The sequence below is a fragment of the Mirounga angustirostris genome, unplaced genomic scaffold (assembly GCF_029215605.1).
Source record: "Mirounga angustirostris isolate CCGP_5_RB_7025 unplaced genomic scaffold, mMirAng1.0.hap1 SCAF_16, whole genome shotgun sequence".
Taxonomy (NCBI): Eukaryota; Metazoa; Chordata; class Mammalia; order Carnivora; family Phocidae; genus Mirounga; species Mirounga angustirostris.
Window position 1 is genome coordinate 51266305 of NW_026991724.1, and position 25281 is coordinate 51291585.

The window sequence follows — 25281 nt, forward strand, 5'->3', positions numbered from 1 at the left end:
AGTGTTCTTTATTGTGGGTGCTGTCAGTTCACAGTCTTTCCAAGAATCGAACCACCTGAACATTGCATTGGAGTTATAAAGATATTGATTTGTGGGGAATCTGCTGTTCCCTTAAGTGATCTCAAAATCATTTATAAACCAAGGTTTGCGGTGACAGCGTAAAGAAAACCTGGGCCATGCACTTGATTAGTTTGGCTTACAGAATTTAGACTTTTAAGACAACAAAAAACAGTCACAGGCATCTAAAAATCAAGATTATATGCCTAAAACCCGCTAAGTTAAAAAAGTCAAGGGAAAGGACTCTGATCAGTAACCAAAAAACCTTTATTTAATGGATATTTTAAAACTTGCGGTCATGAGGGGCACCTAGATGGCTTAGTCAGTGGAGCATGTGACTCTTGATCTCCGGGGTGTGAGTTTGAACCCCATATTGGCCATAGAGATTACTTGAAAAAAATAAAAAATAATAATAAATAAAATAAAAAGAAATAAAGTTTAGCACTTTACAAATATATCTCATTTAATTCTCTCAGCAACCCTATGAGGGAGGTACAATTATTAATCCACTTTGTGAGGAAATAAACGCAAAATATAATAGGCAACAGCCCTTCTTCATGCATTCCGTAAATATTGACTCGGTGCCCAGAGCGCTCATCTTCCACCATGCGTACTTCCGGAGGGGTCCCAGAGGAACCCCTCCTCAGTTCAGAAGAACTTAAAAGGTTATGGCGGTGCCCCTTCCCATCACTACTGTTTACACTGCACGGGCCGGAACTGACATTTGATTTGCAGTCATTTGCACAATGCTGACTTGGAGGTCAGGCCTGCACGCAGGAGCAGACCCTTGTCCCTCTCCCGGATTTCGAGCGATCACAGAACCCAGAGCAAGTCGTATCAACGTGCGCGCTGCCTGCAGATTTTCTTCACTTGCCGAGGGAAAGAGCACGCGCTCCCTAGCCCTGCCCCTTCTTCCGGAACGACAAATTGCCAGGCTTGGAATGGGCTGAGACGGGCCACGCCTCCTCGTGCTCCCCAATCAACTCCCTCGCTGGGTGTTCTCCCTTCTCCTCAGCACCTCCCCACCGCCCCACGCTACGTCGCTCCATCTCACCTCCTCCGTTATCCCAGGGGCTGAGGCTCGCGCGGCAAACCCACCTCCCCTTGCGTCCCATTGGCTGGTCAGGTCCCGCGCGAGCGGGATCGCGCCCTTCGCCCCCGCCCCCAAAGCCGGGCTGTGCCTCTCCCCTCCCGCTTTCTCCACGAGCCCCCGCCAGGAGGGGATCGGCTGCTTCTGGCGCGCGCAAGGGCGCGCGCTACTCCCGCGGGCCACTCCCTCCGCCTCGCGCCAGGCAGTCCCTCCCGCGCACGCGCACTTGCCCACCCATTCCTTCTGCCCGGTCGCAGGCTGCCTGGTGCTGTCTCGCGCCGCAGCCACCGCAGTAGCGGCATTTCTTTGAGGCGCACGCACATTATGGCCTCCGCGCCCGTTCCCAGCCAGAGGCCGCGGTAGTGGCACTGAGCCCCTTAGGCGCGTAGACGCCCTCGCTTCGTCTCCTGCCCGGCGCCGGTTATCCCCTTGCGGCGCGCGCCCAGGGGCCGTTATCCTCCTGCAACGGTTCGCACGCCACGCACGCGCAGTAGCGAGGAGCGTGCGCGCGCGGGAGCGGCGGCTGCAGGAAGGAGGCGCCGCCGCCGCCATTGCGAAGGAGGGAGGGAGCGAGCGAGCGAGGCTGGTCCGCCCTCCCCCTGGTTCCCGCCCCTCCCCCCTTCCCCTCCCCGCCCCCCCGCCCCGAGGGAGAGCCGCGGCGCGGCGGGAGGAGGAGGTGGAGGAGGCGGAGGAGGGAGCCCGCGAGGGAGGGTCCGCCCGGCCCCCCGCCGCCGGAGCCGCCGCCGCCGCCGCCGCCTCAGCCGCCGCTGGACGAGGAACAGCAGAACATGGCGCCGGGGCCGCCGTCGCCGCTGCTGGGATCCTGGAGGCCGGAGCCGCGCTGAGGGCGCCCAGCTGGTGAGTGCGCGAGCTCGCGGGCCCCGGCGGCGAGGCCGGGCGCCGCCCCGCTGCGGGGTCCAAGGGGAGGCGGGGACGGCGGGGCCCGGAGCCCGCGAACAATGGAGGAGCCGGAGGGGGAGGGGAGGGAGCGGCCCCCCGGCCCCCCAGCCCCCCGGGCCCCGCCGGCCCCGCTGCTTCGCGGTGCGGCCCGGCCCGCGGGGCCCGCCCGCCCTTCGGACCTGTCCCTGCTCGCCCCAGCCCTGCTGTCCCCGCGTCTGCCCCTACCTTCCGACCCATTTGGGATCTCGGTGTCTGCTTCGGCCACCCCCTCCTCACTTAAGCCACTCTGCTCCCAATTCTGCGCCTCCCCCGTCCCTCTTCCGCCCCTCAGTAATGCCCTTCGCCCCTCATGGACTCTGCAGTGCTCTTGGGACCCACCTCCTCAGTAACCATTGTGTATCCCTTAATTCTGGACCTTCACTTTGAGATTCGTGACCCGCCTGCCTGCCCCCTCTTCGATCCAATCTCACCACCCTCCAGATCTGTTCCCTTCTTTGACCCATCTACTGTTATCCGTCCTCTGTTGCACCGCCGGGAACTGTCCCTCTAGGACCCGCGGTTCCACCTCTTTGGCGATCCATCCGAGACCTTGTTCATCTTGGCACTGCTGCCCCTAGGTCTTCTCCTTGGACTTAATTCCATCTCCCTCTTGGGCCCTACTGCCCACTCGCGGAACCTGCTGCACCCCCGGGATGCCTCCAAGCTCTCCGACCCTTCCATGCCTCTCAGTTCAGTCCCCTGCCCCTTCTCGGACTGGGATGCACCATGCTCACCTCCTCTCCTTTTCAGATCTTGCTCCCGTTTGCCATTCAGACCCTTTTTTTCTCTTCCAGACCTTTCTACCTACCCGATCTGCCCTTTGCCCAATCTCAGATCTTGCTGTGCCCCCTAACCTGCTTGCTTTTCGACTCTGCCTTCCCTGAAGCAGCCTCCTCCCCCCTCTATGACCCTGCAGCTCTCATTTCTGCCATTCACTTCTCTGACCTCTCTAACTCAGCCTGTCCGCAGCCTCAGTGCTGCCCAGTGTTCTCCTTGAGGTTTCCTCTCCTCTCCACCTCCTCATTGGCACTGTTGAGCTGTCTCATTCATTTGCTCCCCCTTTCTTTGACCTGTTTCCCCTTCACTTCTTCTCTGCTTGAGACCTGCTTCCAGCCTCATCTTTCTCTAAGTCCTCTCCTCTCCATTTTGGCCCTTCTTAGACTTGCCCTTTACCACGCTAAATCTTTGATAACTTCTCCGACCCATCGCCCCCTTTCCTTCCCATTTCGCTGCATCTCATAGACCTGCCCCAAATCCTTTTTGCACTTGCTCTTTCATTTGTTCAGCTCTGCCGCATCCGCTCTAACGTTTTGTCTCCCAGCTCTGCTCCTTTTGGAGCTGTCCACTTGCCCACCTATCTTTTTGACCCATTTGAGCTTTACTATTGCTGTTCCTTCTTGGAGTGGTTCTCTTTAATCCTGGTCTTCTGGTAATTGCATCCCACCTGTGTCTCTCTCAATTCTAAGTTTTCCACCTGACCTCCCCCCCCCCCATTTTGATTCAGCCCTCAACCTCCACTCTTTCCTTTCTTGTATTTGTTCTCCCTCCTTTGTCTTGCCTTCTAGCTCCTTTTTGAGTTCTCTTTCTCCCAGGGCTGCCCAGTAGTAGGGATATCTTCTCAACCATTCCTTCCTATCACCGGCTGCCTCCCCACCCCCCCAGCTCCCTCTTGGAGCCATTTCAGTTCTTGGATAGATTCTCCCTCCCTTTTGATACCCAATTCCTAATTCCGTTCCTCGTTGACTTGTTTCCTCACCTTGTCTTTCCGTTTGTATCCTGACAATCTCCTTCTCTTCCCATTAGGTTCCTGTCAGGAACCTAACCTAATGGGGGTGGGGGGGCTCCCAGCTTTCCACCCGTGACCCGCCCATTCCCACTGAGTGCTTCCCCTCTTGAGGCTTGTCTTCCTCTAGCCTCCAGTCCTCAGCTTTGGAGGGGAAGGGGCTGGGTTGGGCCTAGGGTTCTCTAGGCTCTGGTTTAGACTGCAGATTCACTGGGCACCCTGACCCTCAGGGTTTTATCCCCAGGGATCCTGAGATCTGGGTAAATAGGTGGGGGGTGGTTGGCTGGTTACTGCTGTCTGGAGTGGGATTGTCGCCCCCATTTTCCCTACTTCTACCAAGGTTAGTGATGGTGAGGGGTAGGTCTGTTTCCATTGCCCCCCCCTTTTTTCCTCATTCACATCTTGCTCCCCAGCCCCTTCAGATCCCTGGGCTTTGCAGCTTTGTGTCCTTTGGAACGGGAGAGTGCAGCTGTTCACAGGTCTTTCTTTCTCACTTTCCCTCCCTCCTTCTCTGAGCTATTGTAAAGAGACAGTTGTACTCTCTCCCCCCTTCCACCTCCAAGCCAGCACCCCTTAGAAGAACTTAGAAGTGTGCTTTTTTGCCCCCCCCCCATGACAGTCTTATTTTTGTTTTACCTCTGGCTGGGGAAGTGCTAGTTCTCAAGTTCTCCCCAATCCCACAGGGGGTAATAGCCCCATTTGGTGTTTACGGCTCTGGGGCTGCAGAAGCTGTAGTCTTGCCTTCTTCCCTAATGGCCTCTGGTTTGCAGTGTGACCTTTGGGAGGGTGGGCTTATTTCTTTTCACCTGTGCCCCAGGAAGGCTCCAGCGTCCTGGTCTTCAAAATGATTACGGCCTGAGTTTGGAAAGCCCGTTGCGGTTGTTTGTTGAAAGAGAGAGTGCCAAGTGTCACTCACATTTCTGCCCTCTGGTGTTGCAGGCGCTCCCAGCCACAGGAGCTGAATGCCTCTGGCCAGATCCATGCTGGGGGTGGGGGGGCTCTTTGGTGTATGTGGGTGGGCCCTGACAGTCCCCAAGCCTTGTGAGTGATCTGATTTGGTAGAGTGAGGAAAGGGTGCGAGGAACTGGCTGATTCGAAAGGATTTTTGGTCTTATTACCTGAGAAATGTACCTTAGCTACCTTTCTTGGAGCTTTTTCTTCAGTGGTCTTATGGTGGGGGTGGGGTTTAGGAAATCTATTCAGAGAAAAAGGTGTTTTTTTTTTTTTTTTTTTAACAGAAAAGACATCTAACCATTCTCTGTCCTTAACTTGGGAGAAGGAACCTTTGAATGTTCTAGGTTTATTTATTTATTTCTTAAGTAAATCAAAAGCCTGATTTTTTTCCCCCTGTGGCCTAGGGCAATTGCATATTAAAGCAGCCATCCAGCTGTGAATGAGCATTTACTGGAAGGACTTTATTTCTTAACTGAGCTATGATCAAACTTTGTTTACTTCAGCACTTATTTAGAAATAGTTCTGTGTGAACACTTGAAATAAAAAAGCATTCACTATTATCTACAGAATTGGACCATTGACTCATCAAATGTTAGGGTATTTGTCTATGATACAGTAAGAGGGGCTAGATCATAGATCATATGGTTCCTTTAGCTTCTGAGTTCTTAGAACTTTAAAGTTTCTGACAAGCAGAGTGTGGTAATTTTAAATATCTACAGCATGTATCTTCACCATTATTATTATTCCCCCCCACCACCATTATTGACTTAAAGAATTTTGGTTCATCTTTCTGTTGATTTCCATTCATTTTTGAATTTTGGCCTTGTGAATCATGATTCAGTCTCTGAATTTTAGAATTTATGTTTTCCATGTTGGTATAAATAGTTGTTATTTATTCTTAATGGGGAAGTGTTAGCTAGTTAAGACAGTTATGTGTGCAGCACTGCTTAAATTTGTGTTTTAGAGTTTTAACATCACTGACAGCACACAAAGTTTCTGCATGGCCAAAGCCTAAGTTTACATAATAGGAAGAGGGGACAGAAGAACAAAGGGATGATTTTTCTTCCTAAACTGGTAACTGGTGTTAAAAAGATTGTTAGATTTCTCTGATGGTAGCAGAGGCTCCAACCTCAGTGTCAGCATTTGCTTTCATGATGGAATTGGGTGCTACAGAAATCGGAGGTGGTAGCCTTGGCCTTCTGGAACAGTTAATATGCCAGTCGGGGGTGGGGTGTGGAGCAGGAGATGGCAGTAGATGACTGTTTTCTATGTAGTAACAGGTCTTCAAGGGCTCCTGCAGTGCCGAGAAAATCTTTGTAATACTAGTGTGATCAAAGTTCTTCTCTTCTTTTTTTTTTTTTAAACTATTCTTTTGACCATGTCCCCCTTCCCTTACCCATCTTCTCTTTTTTCTTGGCACGATGAAGGCCAAAGCATTTAGGACAGTGGAAAAAAAAATCAGAAGAGAGTCAAGCTTCTTGATACGAGTTACACGGAAGAAGTTGTCCATGTGCAGATCTGTGGGCCTGATGGTAACTTTTGGCAAAAGACAGCCTGGGAAGAGTGAGGGTTTCACAGATGACCGTAAACTACAGCTTTCATAGGTGTTTCTGCAGTCTCTGTGTGACAGGGAGACACAGCAGGTCAATACCGTTGGAGATTGACGCGGTGAGAGTGTTTGTCCATCTCCCTCTGGTATCTTCTGCTTTCACATCTTCAGTTTGTGGGGGCCTTCTGAGAGGTGTTGAGCTTCCTGCAGGGCCTTCCTGTGATCTGCTGTGACTATTGTCATTCACCAGCTAGGTGTCTTAATTTACCCAGTCAATGTGACATTTTATTGACCGTCTAGTCTAGTTGTTTAAAATTTCTTTTTCATGTTATTTGAAATATGTAACTTGGAGATTCTTTACTTGAAGAGGGAAGGTGACTAGCAGAAATCCCTTGGACAGACAACAACTTGAAACAACTTGGACACACAACACAACTTGAAAACCCGTGCCTAGTCTAGCCTCCTGATTTACAGATGGGGAAATGAACTTGCACGGGGCATGGTTAACAGGTTTCCCGTCACAATTGAAGGAGTATTGGAAGTACACGCAGAAGATCTTCTGGTCTTAACCTAATTAGTGGGAACCTTGAACAAATCACTTCACCTCTCTGGGTTTCACATTCCTAGTCTGAAATCTAGTGTGCTGTCCAGCTCTGGTTGTGGATTCTTGTTGTCCTGAACCACGTACCAAGTTAGAGCTGGGACTCGGACTGGACTCCTGGTGCTACTCTTAACCTCTCCATCCCCCCGCAAATCCCCCCCCAATCAAATCCTGTAGCCCAGAATTGGGGGTAAGTGCTCTTTCTCTGGGGAATGCAGTAAAATGAACTGGATTGCCTTTGTTGTATACTTTTTTCAAACATAAACATTGTCTCTTTTCCAGCCATTCATGTGAAAATTAGTTTATAATTTTGGGGGAAAGGGGCATCCAGATTGTATTCACTACATAACTAAAACCATACATCTCTTTTAAAAGCAGTATGGAATCTTTCAAGCTGAGTCATTGTTGACCTAGGCTCTCAAATAGCAGTGTCTGAATAGCACTTGAATTGCTGGTATTAAGAAATGCAAACAAATCATTCATGTTCATCTTCCTGAAAGTTTATTTCTATTTAATATTTGATACAATGCTTTAATGAGGTTTTGTCTATGAAGAATTCTTGAAAATAATTTTTGGCATCTGTCAGTCTAATTTTCATTTATTTGCTTCTGTGGTGCTAAGATGAACCATTAAGTTGATATATTAGCAGAGAACCAGGTACTTTCAGCCATGAACCATCATCACAGGAAAGTAATATTTACTTTAGTTGAAAATAGCCAGGCGTGCCTATCTCCTTCATCTTCCTTTATTGAAATGAGCATTTTCATTTTATGAAATTTGTGGCAGTTGTGACTGTTGCATTATGCATCTGTGGTATTTCATACCTTTTTTTGCTCTCCTAGTGTCTGTGCATTCTTATTTGGAAAATGTCCTTTTGCCGGTCACTATGGTAATATTTGCAGTTGGAAATCAAATTTGAACAATTGAGAGGCAGCTTCCTATGGTGTAAAGAATGTTGAATTGATAATGAAGAAACTCAGGCCCTAGCCCCAGCTCTGCTGCTTACTAGCTGTATGACTTTGGCCAAATCATTTTCACTTCTCTTGGCTACAGTTTCTTCGTTTGAAAAATGAAGGGATTATACTAGTTCGTTCCCGTTCTGCCTTATTTTATAGCTAATAATACTTGATTGTTTCCTCTCTCCAGATAGTAAGTTCCTTGAGGGTGGGGACCATCATGTATCTCTTATTTCCTGTCACACCTAGCAAAATACCTTGTAGGTATTTTGTAGTAGGCCCCCCACTACATATATGTTGATTGAACCCAAACAGGTGCCAAAGCCTTTTTGTTTTTCTCTTTTGGGGGGTAGATGGGTGGAGAGATGTGCACCAACTATAGTGGCCATTTTTAGGCTTTAAACGCTCAGAGGGCATGCCCTCCTAGTCAGCATTTAATCCTCAAATATACATGATATTGTAAGTGTCCTGACCAGCGTTACACAGCTAAGAGGTTGAAAGCTGTGTTATGAATCTGTGTCTGTCTGATTCCAAGATCTGTGTTTATTTTATTAGTCTGCCTTGTTTCTCTGGGATATAAGAATAAGCTATAGTTCATCCCCTTAAGGAATTTATAGTCAGTTGTGAATGATTAGCTATATATAACATACGGTGGGTTGAAGGGAGTATATGTTGAATAGACTATTCTCATGAATTTCTGCGTTCTTGAGAGGCATCCCCACATTAATAGTCTTAAAGGCTTCCGTATTCACAGACTACTGAGCACACAGTTGGTTCTATGGCACACTATACCAAGTACCAGCTTATCTAGCCAGTATGTTGAGAAAGTCGAGCATTTGATTTTTTTTTTTTTAAGATTTTATTTATTTATTTGAGAGAGAGAGAATGAGAGCACAAGAGGGAAGAGGGCAGAGGGAGAAGCAGACCTCCTGCTGAGCAGGGAGCCTGATGTGGGACTCTATCCGGGGACTCCAGGATCATGACCTGAGCCGAAGGCAGTCGCTTAACCAGCTGAGCCACCCAGGCACCCGAGCATTTGATTTCTGACCTGGATTCACACCCGGGTATAACGTGTGTGTGTGTACATACGTATATATATTTCGTATGTATATATATATAAGTTGTCCAAAAGAAGTAATATAGTAAGATAGACATATTTGGTCATGTAATGACTCCTTAAGTCTGTATTTTCTTTGGTAAGTAGAAAAGTATCTGAGTGGTTCCTAATTGACAATTTTCAATTGAGAAAATTCTCTAGGCAACTAGAAATGTACAGACAAAACTACACCTAGCCCCTTGACTTATTTGTGTGGAACTCACTACAATGCTTTTTTCATGAATCACGAAGTTATTAAATAATATTGGGGTGAAAAAAAACCAAAAATAATGTTGGAGTGAAAGTGTGCTGGCCAGCTACAGCTAACAGCCTCCTGAAGTGTAAAAAATTAACACAAAAAAAGTTGCATTGTACTTCTCCCCATCTCCATTTAAAAGAAAGGTCAAAATCATGGTTTTATTATAGCCTGCACTAGTTAGGAATAAGACAAAAGAAAATGATGACTGTTAATTGCCATGGGCAATTAAAAAGGATTCTTTGTTCAGTAACAAATTGATTGTGTACAAATGAAAGCCAGTACTGCATTAATACAAGATTGTTAGATTCTCAAAATCTGCATCTTTAACTAGAGTGGCTTTTACTTCAAGGGAATTATTTCACTGGGAGTAGTGTACTTTAAATGCTTGGTGATAAAAGTATCGCTAGGTCTTTATTTTCCAAAAATGTTAAGTTTGTAGGTGGAAAGCTGGTGCATGCTGCTTTTGTGATACCATTTCTAATGGCCTGAAATAATTGAATACTTTTTGAATGCTGCTGACTTCTCGGAGATTTTTTCCCTCTGATTGGTCAGTCACTAGAGGAATGCAGATAAAACCTTTGGTAAATGAGGAAAAAGGGAAAAAGGCCTCTCAGTGCTCAGGCAGTGAGTCTCTGCTGTTGGCATATGCCCAGCATTAGCCAGCAGCCATAAAGGCTTAAAAATGGCAGCATTAGCTAAAATAGTTGTGATTTCATGTTCTTTGTGAATACAAGAAATACATATATTTTTTCTGTACAGATACTCTTTAAGTTTTTTTAAATTTTATTATGTTAATCACCATACATTACATCATTAGTTTTTGAGGTAGTGTTCCATGATTCATTAAGTTTTTTTTTATTTAAAAAAATTAAGGTGCAACTTACATGGAGAAAAGTACATAAATCTGAAAGTGTACATTTCTGAATTTTCTACACACTGTCCAAACCTCTTTTTTATATGATGGGGCGTCATTTCCTTTTCCACACACTTCTTAATAAGTTGAAAACTATTTGAGCGTCTCCATGTGGGAGGCATTTAAGTCCTGATTTTACTGTAGGAATGTGAATTGTATAGAATGATATTTGTAACTTTTCCACGTTTGTTCAAGGTCACATATCTGATCAAGAATGGAGTAATAGGGGGGACGCCTGGGTGGCTCAGTCGTTAAGCGGCTGCCTTCGGCCCGGGTCATGATCCCAGGGTCCTGGGATCGAGTCCCACATCCGGTGCCCTGCTCGGCGGGAAGCCTGCTTCTCCCTCTGTCTCCCTCTGCTTGTGCTCTGTCAAATAAATAAAATCTTTTTTTTTTTAAAGATTTTATTTATTTATTCATGAGAGACACAGAGAGAGAGAGGCAGAGGGAGAAGCAGGCTCCCAAGGAGCAGGGAGCCCGATGTGGGACTTGATCCCAGGACCCTGGGATCATGACCTGAGCCAAAGGCAGACACCTAACCATCTGAGCCACCCAGGCGCCCAAATAAATAAAATCTTAAAAAAAAAAAAAAAGAATGGAGTAATAGGGGGCGCTTGGATGGCTCAGTCGGTTAAGTGTCTGCCTTCAGCTCAGGTCATGATCCCAGGGTCCTGGGATCAAGCCCCTCGTTGGGCTCCCTGCTCAGTGGGAGGCCTGCTTCTCCCTCTCCCACTCCCCCTGCTTGTGTTCCCTCTCTTGCTGTCTCTCTCTCTGTCAAATAAATAAATAAAATCTTAAAAAAAAAAAAGGGATAATAGTGACCTGGTACAAATTACCACAGGTGACGGAAGCATTCTTTTAATAACAGATCTTCCCTATTTGTGTTGTAATTTCAGGTTTTTGTGTCTCTCTTTGCTGGGAATTAAAAAGAAATAGGTAGTGGTCACTGCTGGTGGTACGATCGGGACTGTCAGGCACAAAAACTTGGTGTGAACTTTCTGGAAAGCATTTTGGCAATGTTTTATTTTGTATTTAGTTTTTAAAGGTTTTATTTATTTATTAGAGGGAGAGAGGGAGAGCACAAGCAGGGGGAGCAGCAGAGGGAGAAACAAGGTCCCCGCTGAGCAGGGACCCCGATGCAGGGCTTGATCCCGAGATCCTGGAATCATGACCCGAGACGAAGGCAGACTCCTAACAGGCTGAGCCACCCAGGTGCCCTGGCAATATCTTTTTTTTTTTTTTTTAAGATTTTATTTATTTATTTGACACAGAGAGACACAGCGAGAGAAGGAACACAAAAGCAGGGGGAGCGGGAGAGGGAGAAGCAGGCTTCCTGTGGAGCAGGGAGCCCAATGCGGGGCTCGATCCCAGGACCCTGGGATCATGACCTGAGCCAAAGGCAGACGCTTAACGACTGAGCCGCCCAGGCGCCCCTCTGGCAATATTTTAAAAGATAAAATCCTCTATCAACTTATAGGAATCTATATGGGCTAAGAAATAAAGATGAGGACCAGGATTGTATACAAAGATGTTAACTATAGTGATGTGTATAAAAAATAAACAATCTAAATGTTTTAATCTTAGGGGAATGGTTGCTTTATGGAAAAAGTATGGAGTCATTTAAAAAGGAAGTTTTTTGGAGAATTCTTGACATGGGAAAGTACACACAAAATAAAATTAAGTATGAGAAAAAAGCAGGATATAGAACTATAAACACTATGATTCCAGTTATTTTAAAATATATATGGGGGAAAAAGTAAAAGAAACATGCCAAAGTGCTGTTTGTATTTATCTCTGTGTTGTAGAATTTTTTTTTTTAAGATTTTATTTATTCATTTGAGACACAAAGATAGAGAGAGCATGAGCAGTGGGAGAGGCAGAGGGAGAGGAAGAAGCAGGCTCCCCGCTGAGTCAGGAGCCCGATGCGGGGCTCAATCCCAGGACCCTGGGATCATGACCTGAGCTGAAGGCAGACGCTTAACCATCTGAGCCACCCAGGCGCTCCTGTGTTGTAGAATTTTGAGTGAAAAATTTTTTCCTGAGTTTTCCACAATGATTTTAGTATTTTTTTTAACAAAAGGGTTTTGTTTTGTTTTGGGTTTTTTTGTTTTTTTTTGTTTTTTTTGTTTGTTTGTTTTGGCTGTATGGTTGTATTATGTTTGGTGTTTATTATAAACACATGAAGGAAAAATTGAGCTAAAAAGCAAGAAATTAGTCATAGATCTGTTGGCCTCTAGTACCTTTGAAGGTGAATGCAGTCACCGTTTCTTAGGACAATAATTGAATTATTAGCGGCATTACCAGTTAATAGCAACAATATACTTATTGTGTATCAGGAGACTGCTGAGTGTTCCCTGTATCCTCCTCACAATAATCCTCTGAGGTAGGTAGTATTTCATTTTTTAGCCAGGGAACTGAGGCTTCCAGAGGGAACTTACCCAAGGTCACGCAGCTAGTAGGTTCCGGAAGCAGCATGGTTCAGAGCCTTGGCTCTATACGGACTCCTGCATGCTATACACTTTATAGAATTGAGTGCACCCCAGAGATGAGGAGAACTGAAGTCTACTTTGTGGCCCATAGCATAGCTGACCCCTCAGTTCTCTTTTCAGCAAGGTGCCCCCTCCTTCCCATGCTTGTTTTAAGAGAGAGAATCCATTAGTATATTATTTTGTCTTTTTCTTGGTCAAAATCAAGAATGGACATGCCTTAGTTATATCTTCCCATTTATGAACCAAGATTCTTTTAAGATGTAAATAATTTAGGGCTGTTAAGCAGAAGAGGGAACAGACCTGTACTTTGTAGCTCTGGAGGATAGAGATCCAGGGAGACAGGTTTTGTTTTTCCCTTTTCCTCTCCATTCAACCAATATTTGGGTGTCTACACTGTTGAGAGTACTAGTTATACATAACTTGCCTCCTCCTCCCTCAGAGAGTTTATATGCCATTTATTAAAAGCAGTTGTTTTTTTTTAGATTTTATTTATTTATTTGACAGAGAGAGAGCACAAGTAGGCAGAGTGGCAGGCAGAGGGAGAGGGAGAAGCAGGCTCTCCACTGAGCAGGGAGCCGGATGTGGGGCTCGATCCCAGGACCCCAGGATCATGACCCGAGCTGAAGGCAGCCGCTTAACCGACTGAGCCACCCAGGTGCCCCAACAAAAGCAGTTCTTCCCTTACAGGTAACACGAGGAACACCCTGTTTGGTACCAGAAAGTAAAAAATTTAGAAGGCCAGTGGCCTGATTTTTTTTTCCCCGATCTTATCTTAAAGAATTAGGTGTGATCAAACATTTCAACCCAAGAAGACCTTGACTTGGAAGATAGATTTCATCTTATTATGAGAAAGAATTTTTTAAAAATTTTATTTACTTATTTGAGAGAGAGAGAAGCGAGCACATGCACACACAAGCAGGGGAAGGGGCAGAGGGAGAGGGAAAAGCAGACTCCCCACTAAGCATGGAGCCCTACGCAGGGCTCAATCCCAGGACACTGGGATCATGACCTGAGCCAATGCAGACACTTCACCGACTGAGCCAATAGGCGCCCCAAGAAAGAACTTTTTAAGAACGTGGTCCAAGTTCATGTATTATCTTGAATAAGGAATAATTTGGAGATTTAAAATTTTACCTTGTTTGTTTTTATTGTTGTTAATTAACAAAACGTTTGCACACACACACACAATCACACTTATTTATATTCTTTCATGAGGGAGAATACCAGAAGACCTGATGTTCAGTTGAAATGTGAGGGGGTTTACATTCAGACATCAGGAAGAAATTGCTGAATAGCTTTGGAGGTGCCACAGGATTTTTTTCTGTTTTGTTCCCCCATTTATTCTGTGAACCCGCCACATTTATCCTAGAACATGTCAGTAGGAACACAATATTTGTTGAATTAAAGGTATGCATTTTAGAGGGAAACCAGGAAAAAAAAAGTCTCTGCAGTCTTTGATTCATGGGATTCCTCAAGCCTTGTAAAGAATCCTTTCTGCCGTCAGTTTTCATTTTGCTTCCTACCAACTTTGTTACCTTGGACAAGTCATTTATTTTAACTTAAATTCTTGTCCATAAAATGAGCCTCAGTACCTACTCTGCCTACCACAAAGGCTTTTGTGTTGTAATTCTAGATTTTTTTTTGAGAACTAAATGCCAAGAGTGAATGTGGAAGCCCCGGAAGGTTGGAAGGCTTTTCAGTTTTCTGGGAGAATGAAAGAGAACAATTTGGTTAATTAAAGCATTTAGGTAAACAGTGTATTAGAGGCTACAAAGGCAGCACGCTGGTATTTTGATTCAGCAGAGCAGTGCTTGCTATTGATGTGTTATCTTGTAACTTGCCCCCAGGTAGCAGTCAGTTTTAGGTTCTTATCAGTAAGTGTCTCACACATCTAAACGTTATAGGTCATAGGCCAGATAGCAGTGGTTGAGGTCTGTTTGCTTTCACAATGTTAGGGAGGAGGCCTCAGGGGCTCTCACCAAGGCACATGGGCGGCCTCCCATTGAGTCCCAGTCCTACCTCTTCCCAGCTCTGCGCTCTTAGACAAGACACTTAAACTTTAGTGCCTTAGGCACCTCATCTATGAAAAGGGGAATATAGTAGTGTCTACTCCCAGAGTCACTGCAATTAAAACGGGTGGTATATTTAAGAAGCTTAAAATAGGGCGCCTGGGTGGCTCAGTTGGTTAAGCCACTGCCTTTGGCTCAGGTCATGATCCTGGAGTCCCTGGATCGAGTCCCGCATCGGGCTCCCTGCTCGGCGGGGAGTCTGCTTCTCCCTCTGATCCTCCCCCCTCTTGTGCTCTCTCTCTCTCTCACTCTCTCTCTCAAATAAATAAATAAAATCTTAAAAAAAAAAAAAGAAGAAGCTTAAAATAATGCCTGGGTCATGGTAAATGCTATGTAAATGCCATTATTAGTGTAGTGGTTCCTGGACTCGGCTTTTATAGACCAGTTGAATGTGGTAGTGGGAAAACACATACAAATTTACTAATTTGTAGTTTTGCCAAGGAGGGCATTAAAAAAAAATGAGAAATTCTCCTTGCTATTATATAAATTAGGATCCGTTATCAGAATAAAAGGTAGCCCTTCTCAAGGAAGTTGGCAACCATATATGGGCATTTGTAGATACATGTTTCTAGATCTCATTTTATGTACACTGGGGAAAACTTTGCCACAGGCCAGCACCAATAATGTGTGGATAGGTATTTAGACAGACAGACATATTCATATCCCACTCCTCCATTTATTCTGTCACCTTAAACAAAGCTGTTTGACTTCCCTGAGCCTTCTCTGAGTTTTCTCATGTGTAAAATAAAGATACTAATATCTGCTTCACTGGGTTGTTGTGAGAAACTGAGGTAATGAATGAAATGTTTGGCATATAGTAAATGCTAAATTGATAGGGATTGTTATTCTCAAATGGGAAGTTAAGTATTCATTGGGAGCCACACACAGTACTGTGTCCATTGGGAAATCCAAGAGGTTAGGTATTGTGCTTGATTGCAGAAGTCTCTTACAAGGTATCCTTCTCTGCATCCTTTCCTCTCTTGTTTCTTTTCTTTTTTTAAATTTTATTTACTTGACAGAGAGAGACACAGCGAGAGAGGGAACACAAGCAGAGGGAGCGGGAGAGGAAGAAGCAGGCTTCCCGCCGAGCAGGGAGCCTGATGCGGGGCTCCATCCCAGGACCCCGGGATCATGACCTGAGCCGAAGGCAGACGCTTAACAACTGAGCCACCCCGGCGCTCCTCCCTTGTTTATTTTCTTAAGGAGTACTAAACAAACACCTGACTGTTGCATTCCCTTGCTTAAAAACCTTTAGTGCTTTTCTGTTGCCTTGTAAAGTGCCTGACTTGTCATGGGTGCCTGATTAATGCCTGAATGAAGGATAGAGTAGTCTAGCTATGCAGACCAGAGAGATTTTTGAAAAAAATTGAACACTGATAATACTAAGTCAGTATATCAGGGGTCCACAGCTAAATCCTACACCTTGCTGAAGTTCTAGCACCTGGTCCCCATGGCTTTGGGCATTTTAATAGCCCATAGGATGTGGTTGGAAGGTGTCTACAAAGCTTGCTCAACGTGGAATGGATTGGACTTCTCAGACCACCCCACCTCCTCATATGACAGCACAACATCCCTCTTCCCTGTGAGTTCACCCCCAGGGAAATCCTTTTCCTTTCCACCAAGTGAAGCTAGGTCCTCAGAAACTCCTGCAGTAATAACAGTCAGTGCTTCCTTAGTCCTTTCCATACGCCAGGCATTGTTTTATGCACGTCACATGTAGTAACTCAAGGAATCTGCATAATAGCCCTCAGAAATAGGTACTCTCCTTGTATCCATTTTATGGATGAGGAAACTGAGGCAGCGCATGCTAGGTAGTGTAGTCAGATTCAGAGACCAGAGGGTTACACTTCCCTCCTCCTATCCGCAAAGGATCAAATTGTTATACAGCTCTCCACTGGGCTGGTTGTGTGTGTATGCTTTCTCTCTCTCTGTGGGGTTAATCACCTTCGATTCACATATTGACCTCGATTATTGGGAAATGTTTCTCCCACTGAAAGGTATTTGGATGAGCATAGTGCATTCTTTGGTTTGTCCCCTTGATCCTTAGTTTAGCTTACCTGTTAAAGATTTCCAGGATGATCTGGCAGTGAATTCCAGTTCCGTTTTCCCTCCTTTTTAGTGAGGTCCTAATTGGACTTCATCCTCTGGTTTTCTCATTTTAGGGTATTTTCATCTAAGTTTATCTCAGCAAAATATAAATCAAAGCCAGTTCGTTTTTATAATGCCTCCTTGAAGTATTTTGCTTTTGGGTTTTGGGTAATTGCCCTGGAAATTTTGGTATTGCATGATTCAGGGAAGGACCAGTGTCATGTGCTGTCTGTCACCAGCCAGCCTGGAATGTTTGCTTTATTTTTATTTATTTATTTATTTTAAAAAAGCTTTTTATTTATTTATTTGACAGAGAGAGATACAGTGAGAGAGGGAACACAAGCAGGGGGAGTGGGAGAGGGAGAAGCAGGCTTCCTGCCGAGCAGGGAGCCCGATGCAGGCGGGGCTCGATCCCAGGACCCTGGGATCATGACCTGAGCCGAAGGCAGACGCTTAATGACTGAGCCACCCAGGCGCCCCTGGAATGCTCACTTTAATAACCATTTCAAATATATACGTATCTTCTCAGAAACCTTTTCCAGACCCTCCCTCTCTATTTCCAGGGTCTAAATTAGCATTAAGGCTTCTTTATAGATCAGCCCTGTCTAATAGAACTTTTTGCACTGTTCTTTATGTTTCCACTTGAAATGTAGCTAGTGGGACTGAGAAACTGAATTTTTTTTTTCTTTTCTTTCTTTTTTTTTTTTTTTTAAGGTTTTTATTTATTTGACAGAGAGCGAGCGAGCACACAGGGAGAGCTGCAGGCACAGGGAGAGGGAGAAGCAGGCTCCCTGCTCTCGATATGGGACTCGATCCCAGGACCCTGGGATCATGACCTGAGCTGAAGGCAGACGCCTAACTGACTGAGCCACCCAGGCACCCCTGAATTTTTTTTTTTAAAGATTTTATTTATTTATTTGACAGAGAGGTAGAGAGAGAGCACAAGTAGGCAGAGCCGGCAGGCAGAGGGAGAGGGAGAAGCTGACTTCCCGCTGAGCAGGGAGCCTGACCTGGGGCTCCATCCCAGGACCCTGGGGTCATGTATGACCTGAGCGGAAGGCAGATGCTTAACCAACTGAGCCACCCAGGCGTCCCTAAATATTATTTAATTTTGGTGAAACTTTAGATAGCCAAAGTCCTGGGGAGTATAGATCTAGACTATATCCTCTACAAAATAGAGTTTGTTTCTCTTTTTCTTGTTTCTCCTAACTCTGGCGTAGGACCATGCTCCTTGATGTATTTGATGAATGTTTGACAGGTAGCTCTCAATGGCTGAAATAATAAGGAAAGTTAAAATATTCCTTAAATTCTACCTTCCAAGGATAACCATTGTTAACAATTGTATTTTAATTGTAGAAAAAAATTGCCAGTTTTCATTGACATTGCAGTGATTTCTGTACAGGATTCATCTTCAATTCTAGAAATCAACTTTTTTTTTAAAGTTTATTTATTTATTTTAGTAATCACCGCACCCAGTGTGGGGCTTGAGCTCATGACCCCAACAGCAAGACTCACATGCTCTTCTGACTGAGCCAGCTAGTGCCCCTCTAGAAATCAACATTAATCAAGGGTGTTGCAGGTTTGGGAATTTTAGGAGATGGAGGCTTAGAATGCAGGTCATAAATGTAAAAGAAACAAGTATGACTAATTTTGGTCAAGTGCCTTTATAAAGACTGTTGTGACATAATGGAATTCTGTCCTAACGCTTAAGAGTTCTTAGTGAAAATCTAGGAAAGAGGATGAATCATCTTTCTTCCTCTTCCGTAGCCCAGATGATTTTGCCAGCATTTTGTTTTGAGGATGAGTGGGCGTTCAGGGGATTTTGGCTTGACTCCTTGGGGTGGTTGGGGTATTGAAGAAAAGAAATTAAAGGGATTTATTATTTGCTGGCAAGTTTGAATAAGCAGAAATGGGTCTGCTTGAATTTCTTTTCCATAGTAGAAGCAGCACCGTAAGCCGAGTTCTTTTTGTGAATGTGGGGGGTGTGTGTGCGTGTGTGTGTGTGTGTGAGTGAGTGTGCATGCATCTTTCCTATGTAAAGATGTCATTGATTTCATTTTTTGTTAAATTTCCTTTAATCCCTAACAGTTTTCCCTATTTTAGATCATCTGAATTGGTAACTTCCACTGTGTTCTGAAATGATGTGTTTTACCTTCAGAGTGGGCTGGTGATGTTGGGGGATGAGGAGCAGAGATGGGAGAGAGGGATGATAAATGATAAATCTGTGGTACTTAGAGGTAAAGGAAGGAATTTTTCAGTCTTTGAATTAAGTGGAATGTGGGAATCTTGGATTGGGTCCTGGAACAGAAAAGAGAATTGATGGAAAAACGTAAAATACAAATAAAGTCTGTGGTTTAGTTTTTGTACCAAAGATAATTTCTTTGTTTTGACACGTGTACCTTGGTTATGTTAATATTAGGGGAAGCTGGTGAATGGGATATGGGAACTCTGTAATCTGCAACTTTTCTGTAAATCTAAAGTCATTCCAAAATAAGTTGTTTTGGTTTGTGTGTGTGTATGTACGTATGTTTGTTTAAGCCAAGAAGAGCAAGAGCGTTTGAGGGCTGTGACTTTAGGAAGGGGGAAGCATACATAGATTTTGTTTATATAAGTGCCCTCCAGGAGCTCTGCCTGTCTCTGTCCACTTTTTTGCTTAAATTCAGTGTTCCAGGGGCACCTGGGTGGCTCAGTCAGTTAAGCGTCTGCCTTCAGCTCAGGGCATAATCCCAGGGTTCTTGTATCGAGCCCCGCATCGGGCTCCCTGGTCAGCAGAGAGCCTGCTTCTCCCTGTCCTCCCCACTCACACTTGCTTTTCTCCCTTGTGCTGTCGCTATCTTTGTCTCTCTCTCTCTCTCTCAAATAAATAAATAAAATCTTTAAAAAAAAATAAACCAAAACCAAAATCATTAAAATAAATAAATAAATAAATTCAGTGTTCTTCCAGGTTGAGTGACTGTAGCTCTCCCAGAGATCCATGCTTCTGGGCCTTTTTCATATACTGTTTCCTTTTATCTGGGGTGTTCTCCTGCTGCCCCTATCCCCAACCAAACCAAACAAACAAAAACTTAACTAATTTCTTTTAACTCTTTAGATCTCTTTTAATCTCTTTAGATTTTATTCCTCTCAGAAAGCCTTCTCTGACTGACCCTCACTGGTCAGGCCTTGTCTGAGTTTTCCTCTGATGTGGTACTTATTACTCTGTGATCAAACTGCCTGTTTTCTTTTCTCTTTCTCCAACTGCATCTTAAGCTCCTTGAAAGTAGGGGCTCTGCTTTTCATTATTTTATCTCTAAGCCTGTAACCCACAGGGCACTGGGTGGCTCATTCGGTTAAGTGTCCGACTCTTGATTTCGGCTCAGGGTCCTGAACCCCATACCATGCTGGGCCTGCTTAAGATTCTCTCTCTCTCTCTTAAAAAGAAAAAAAAAAAGGCATATAATCCAGGAATCTAAGCATCCTTGATGTTCAGGAGATGTTTCTTAAATAGCTCCATAGGAGGGGCACCTGGCTAGCTCAGTCAGGGGAGCATGAGACTCTTAATCTCAGGGTTATGAGTTTTGGACGTAGAGGTTACTTTAAAAAAAAAAAAAAAAAAGTTCCACAACAAGAAGCAGTATTCCTCACATCTCAGGCTCCACTGGTAGTTTTGCTCATGCCTTTAAGGAATGGTGGCTGTAGTTTGCTGTAAACCAGCATATATCCCATAGATGGCCAAATCCCTGCCATAAAGAAGACTACAGAGATGAGAAAGCACATTTTTTTACAGGCTTATTCTTGTATTTCTTGTATATCAAGCTCCAGGGATCTAATTTAGGTAAATATTTAAAAATCTGCTAGTTATGTAGCATATCTTTACCTACACTATGTGAATTTATCTCATTTTATCCTAAGAGATAATGTGTAGGTTGTTTTAAATCTGTTCTTTAGTAAACTGATCAACAATTAATTATCTAGAATATGTACAACCCTAGGTGGAATACATAATACTATCAGATATGGTCCCTGCTTTTGAATTTCTTACATTCATCCTCACCCCAGTTTGTTACTGTGGCTGAATAACATGACTCGGGTAGCAAGAGGAGTAGGGGCCCTTGTGGTGGGTGGTAAGATGTTGCAAGTGGTAAAGCCATCACCTCTATCTTCAATTTCCCTTCATGTCAGTATGACCTCTAAAAAACAAAATGGTTGGTGAATTTGTATCGCCTCTAGTTAGATGTGGCTAGAAATGCAGATTCTAAGCAGAGGCTATGAACTGAGGGTCTGTGATCCTTAAGGGAGTGGGTTGAGGGAGTATCCATGATACTCTCAAGAGTATGTGCTGCATGTTGGTTCTGTTTTTTGTGTGTGTGTGTGTGGAAAGGATCTGTAGCTTTCATTAAATTCTCAAAGGAATCCATGACCCAAAAAAGATTAGAACCACTGGTTTAGAGTAACACTGAGACCCATGGCCTCATTTTGTCTTCCTTTTATTTCACCATTTTAGATTGGGCACCGCATTTTGTTTTTCTGTGATACTTAACTTGGAGGAGTTCTTGTTGCAAGTAATTATACTGTTGAATATCTAAGGGAGAATTGTGTAAAATGTTCTTTTTTGGGGGGAAGCTTGGCATTGTGGCTCTTAAGCTTTCATCTGTACTTACTGTGTAATAAAAAAAATCTTCATATTTAAAATAATAATCACTGCTTTCCTAGGTCCAAGTACCTGAGCAGTGGTTACATAAAGATGAGGATGACTAGGTCCTGGCCCTAAATAAGTAGGCTTTTGGTGATACACAACGTAAGTACTCAGAAATGGTAGCTAGTAGTCCTATGGGAACAACTATCATGTTGTATCATGGCTGTAGTCTTGGAGGATGTACAGGGTAGAAACACAGGGGAAAGATTATTTAAACTTTATGTTTTAGTGAAATTTTGCTGTTGACTTATCTCATTACCTCATTGGTATGTTGCAAAACTTTGCATGTGAGGATGTAACAGATTAGGTGCTTAGGGCCATTGCCAAGCTGGAGAGGTCCAGTTGGAAACCGTGAAGCCCAGGCTGTGACACATGGAACTCTTTTAAAGACTGTTGGCACCACCCCCACCCCCCGGTCAAGAGTATAGGGTTCTCTTTGCCCTAGTTACTTAGCAAGTATTTATTGGGCACCCAGAGGGTGTGTAATTCTCGGCTGGACCCTTGGACTTCATTGTTTACTTACTAGGAGATGGCAGTATCTTTTGATCTCTCCCACTAATCAATATGGTGACAAGGTCATCTCTGCTGGGGGGTAGTATAGCTAGGCTTTGAAAGTCAAAATGCCAGAGTTCCAAATCCAGTTGTGCCATTTTCCAGCTAGGTTGCCTTGAGTCAGGTCAGGGTTGACCCCTCTGAATTTCAGTTTCCTTATGTGTAAACAGGGATATAACTATTTGTCACATATAGGACTTTCATATTATATACTACATGTCCACTGCTTTGCAGAGGGCCTGTCACGTAGTAGGGCCCAATAAATGGAAGCTGTATTGTCAGTAGTGGACAAGAAATTAAAAATCTTGGAGAAATTCCCTCATTTTATTTATTCACTAAGGGTAATTACTGTGTCACTCAGAAGAAAGATAATTCTGCTTATGGGAATGGGGAAATTGGGTACTCCTAATTAGTAGTAGAAATAGTAACTGAGTCTTTTTTTTTTTTTTTTTTGCCTGTCGTATAATTTTTGCTAGCTCAAAGGTTCTTAATCCGGGGTTCCTGAATTTTTTGTGTAAGTGCATTTTTCTGAGGGAGAGGGTCCAAATTTTCATCAGTTTGTCAAAGGGATCCTAACTGGTAAAAGGTTACTTGGTTAATTGAGCCATTGGGTGGGTGTAGAGCCACAGTTGTTACCCTTGATCCTGAAATTGTCCATCATAATAAGATACTGCCAAGAAAACTTTTCCAAATAAAAAGCACATAATAAGGATATAGAGTGAATACTCCAAATCATTTGTGTGCTTTTACCCCCCTTTCACAAAGAGGACATAGTACCAATCGGAAAGAGAGGTGTCAGTAGGGAGTGAGAAACTGCTTGTGGAATGACATGGCGGTCTCTTGTCCTCAAGTTCAGCTCTTCCCACAGGTTGATTCCATATCATCACTTGGCCTCCTCATCCTGCACCATGTCTTCCAGTCAGATGCACCACTTGTTTCTCCTGAACACACTCCTGTGACAGGTTCTGTCAGCTCATGTTGGTCCCTCTTGCTGAGACTGTCCCTTCTCCCATAATTTGCAGGTCCAGGTCTCCCTCCTGATACTGCCTATCTTAATTATCATCAACCTGTAAATCCCTTAGAGCACTGATGCTCATTCAGCTTTATCCTCCACGGGCACTGTCCTTTGTACAGAGTAAGCACTGCCTATATGCGTATTATAGGGACATATTATTATACATAATAGAGGGTTGTGGAACAAAAGTGAAGATTGATGAATAAGAAGGAACTAAATACCTGCTTACAGGAGGAAAAGTGTGTAGGTTAAATTTATGGAAAACATGGGGCGCCTGGGTGGCTCAGTCGTTAAGCATCTGCCTTCGGCTCAGGTCATGATCCCAGGGTCCTGGGATCGAGCCCTGCATGGGGCTCCCTGCTCCGCGGGAAGCCTGCTTCTCCCTCTCCCACTCCCCCTGCTTGTGTTCCCTCTCTCGCTGTGTCTCTCTGTCAAATAAATAAAATCTTTAAAAAAAAATTATGGAAAACATAAAAAATGATGAGATGCCAGTGTGAGTTCTGAGTTCTGAAAGAGATTTTGGGAAACCCTTTTATAGCCTCAGTGACATCCTGGTGAGGGGGAAGAACCGACCCTGACTTAGGAAATAGGAGTGTGGGGAACAGGTGGCCAGCATTATGGCTCTGGCTGTGCCATAGTACTTCTGGACTGGGTTATCTTCTCTGCAAAGTGGGTTGGGCTTTTTTTTTTTTTTTTTTTTTTTTTTAAGATTTTATCTTTAAGTACTCTCTCCACCCAACGTGGGACTCCAACTCAACCCCGAGATTAAGAGTCACACACTCCACCAACTGAGCCAGCCAGATGCCCCTGGATTGGACTTTTTGAACATGTAGTAGAGGCGTTGATGAGCATCTACCATGTACCAGGTACTCTTCTGGGCCTCGAGAATACAATAGGGAACAACCGGACAAGACCCCCTGCTGCTTTTCTAGTGCAGTGTATTGGGTGGGATGTTAGTCCCTTTACCAGCATGAAAATTCTGTGATCTGGACAGTGGGCACCAGTCTCTGCTTGGGATTATTGTGAGGATTAAATGAGAAAGCACTTTGAAGATTATAAAGTGCTCTTCTGTTATTTATTATGAGTACTGCCCCCACCCTACCTTTGACCTATAATTTAAGCAGATTAAAAATATTTAAAATGTGTACCAAGGTCACTGCCAGCATTTTTACATTATCCAATCCCCAGTGAGGTTTTCATAGCATATTGTAAGCAAATTAGTGTAGGAAGATTGGGTTTTTTTGCACCAATAGAGGAGTATGATCCTGGGGTTTAGGTAGATTCAGGGACTTAATTCCTTCCATTGTAAGTGAATCCCTTAAACAGGATTGGGATATAGATTTGTAATACCGTCTTCTCAACTGAGAATGTATGAGGAGAGCACATTTACTTACAAATATTTTTGAAGTGTTTCTGTATTGGGTTTGTGTCTGCCTTTCTGTTGAGTTCTTCCTATTTTTTATTTTTTTAAAAGATTTTATTTATTTATTTATTTATTTATTTATTTATTAGAGAGCGAGCGAGAGAGAAACAGCATGAGAGAGGAGAGGGTCAGAGGGAGAAGCAGGCTCCCTGCTGAGCCGGGAGCCCGATGTGGGACTCGATCCCAGGACCCTGGGATTATGACCTGAGCCGAAGGCAGTCGCTTAACCAACTGAGCCACCCAGGCGCCCGAGTTCTTCCTATTTTTTAAAAAGATTTCAGATTGGCTCTTAAATTTTTACATACAGTTTCACATTGGTGAAGATTTCATGTTGGGAAAAACCAAACCTCTCTACTGATTTGGGCCTTTTTGATCATAAAGTCAGGATGCAGTTTTCCATGTGCTTCCATTTTTTATTAGGCTGAGGTTTTTTTGTTTTTTTGTTTTTAATTTCTAAAAAATTTTTAGAAGTTTTAATTCATTTTTTTTTAAGTAGGCCCAATGTGGGGCTTGAACTCATGACCCCAAGATCAAGAGTCTCATGCTGTACCGACTGAGCCAACCAGGCCCCCCAGGTTAAGTATTTTTAGATACAACTCCCTTGCCCTTCAGATTTGTCCCCAGCACCCTCAAAACAAAGAGCAAATGATGCAATTAGGATGCAATCTGTTGCCTGTGGATTTCAAGGAAAATTATTTCCACACAACTCAGAAGCTCATGGACAAAGTCAGGCTTCCTTTTAGATTTGGTGAATTTATCAAAAATGACCTGAT

At 44.1% G+C, this 25281-nt stretch overlaps 1 protein-coding gene across 3 annotated transcripts in view; it reads left to right on the forward strand.

The window, feature by feature from the left end:
- The first annotated feature begins 1390 nt into the window (after positions 1 to 1390).
- ARHGAP35 (Rho GTPase activating protein 35) overlaps positions 1391 to 25281 on the forward strand; it is a 126624-nt gene continuing 102733 nt past the window's right edge. For 2 of the 3 annotated variants that reach the window (XM_064580769.1, XM_064580770.1), the window contains exon 1: positions 1391 to 2005. The gene's annotated coding sequence lies outside the window, so the exon portion shown is untranslated. The remainder of the gene's footprint in view (positions 2006 to 25281) is intronic. The other variant, XM_045891807.3, reaches the window with a different exon arrangement.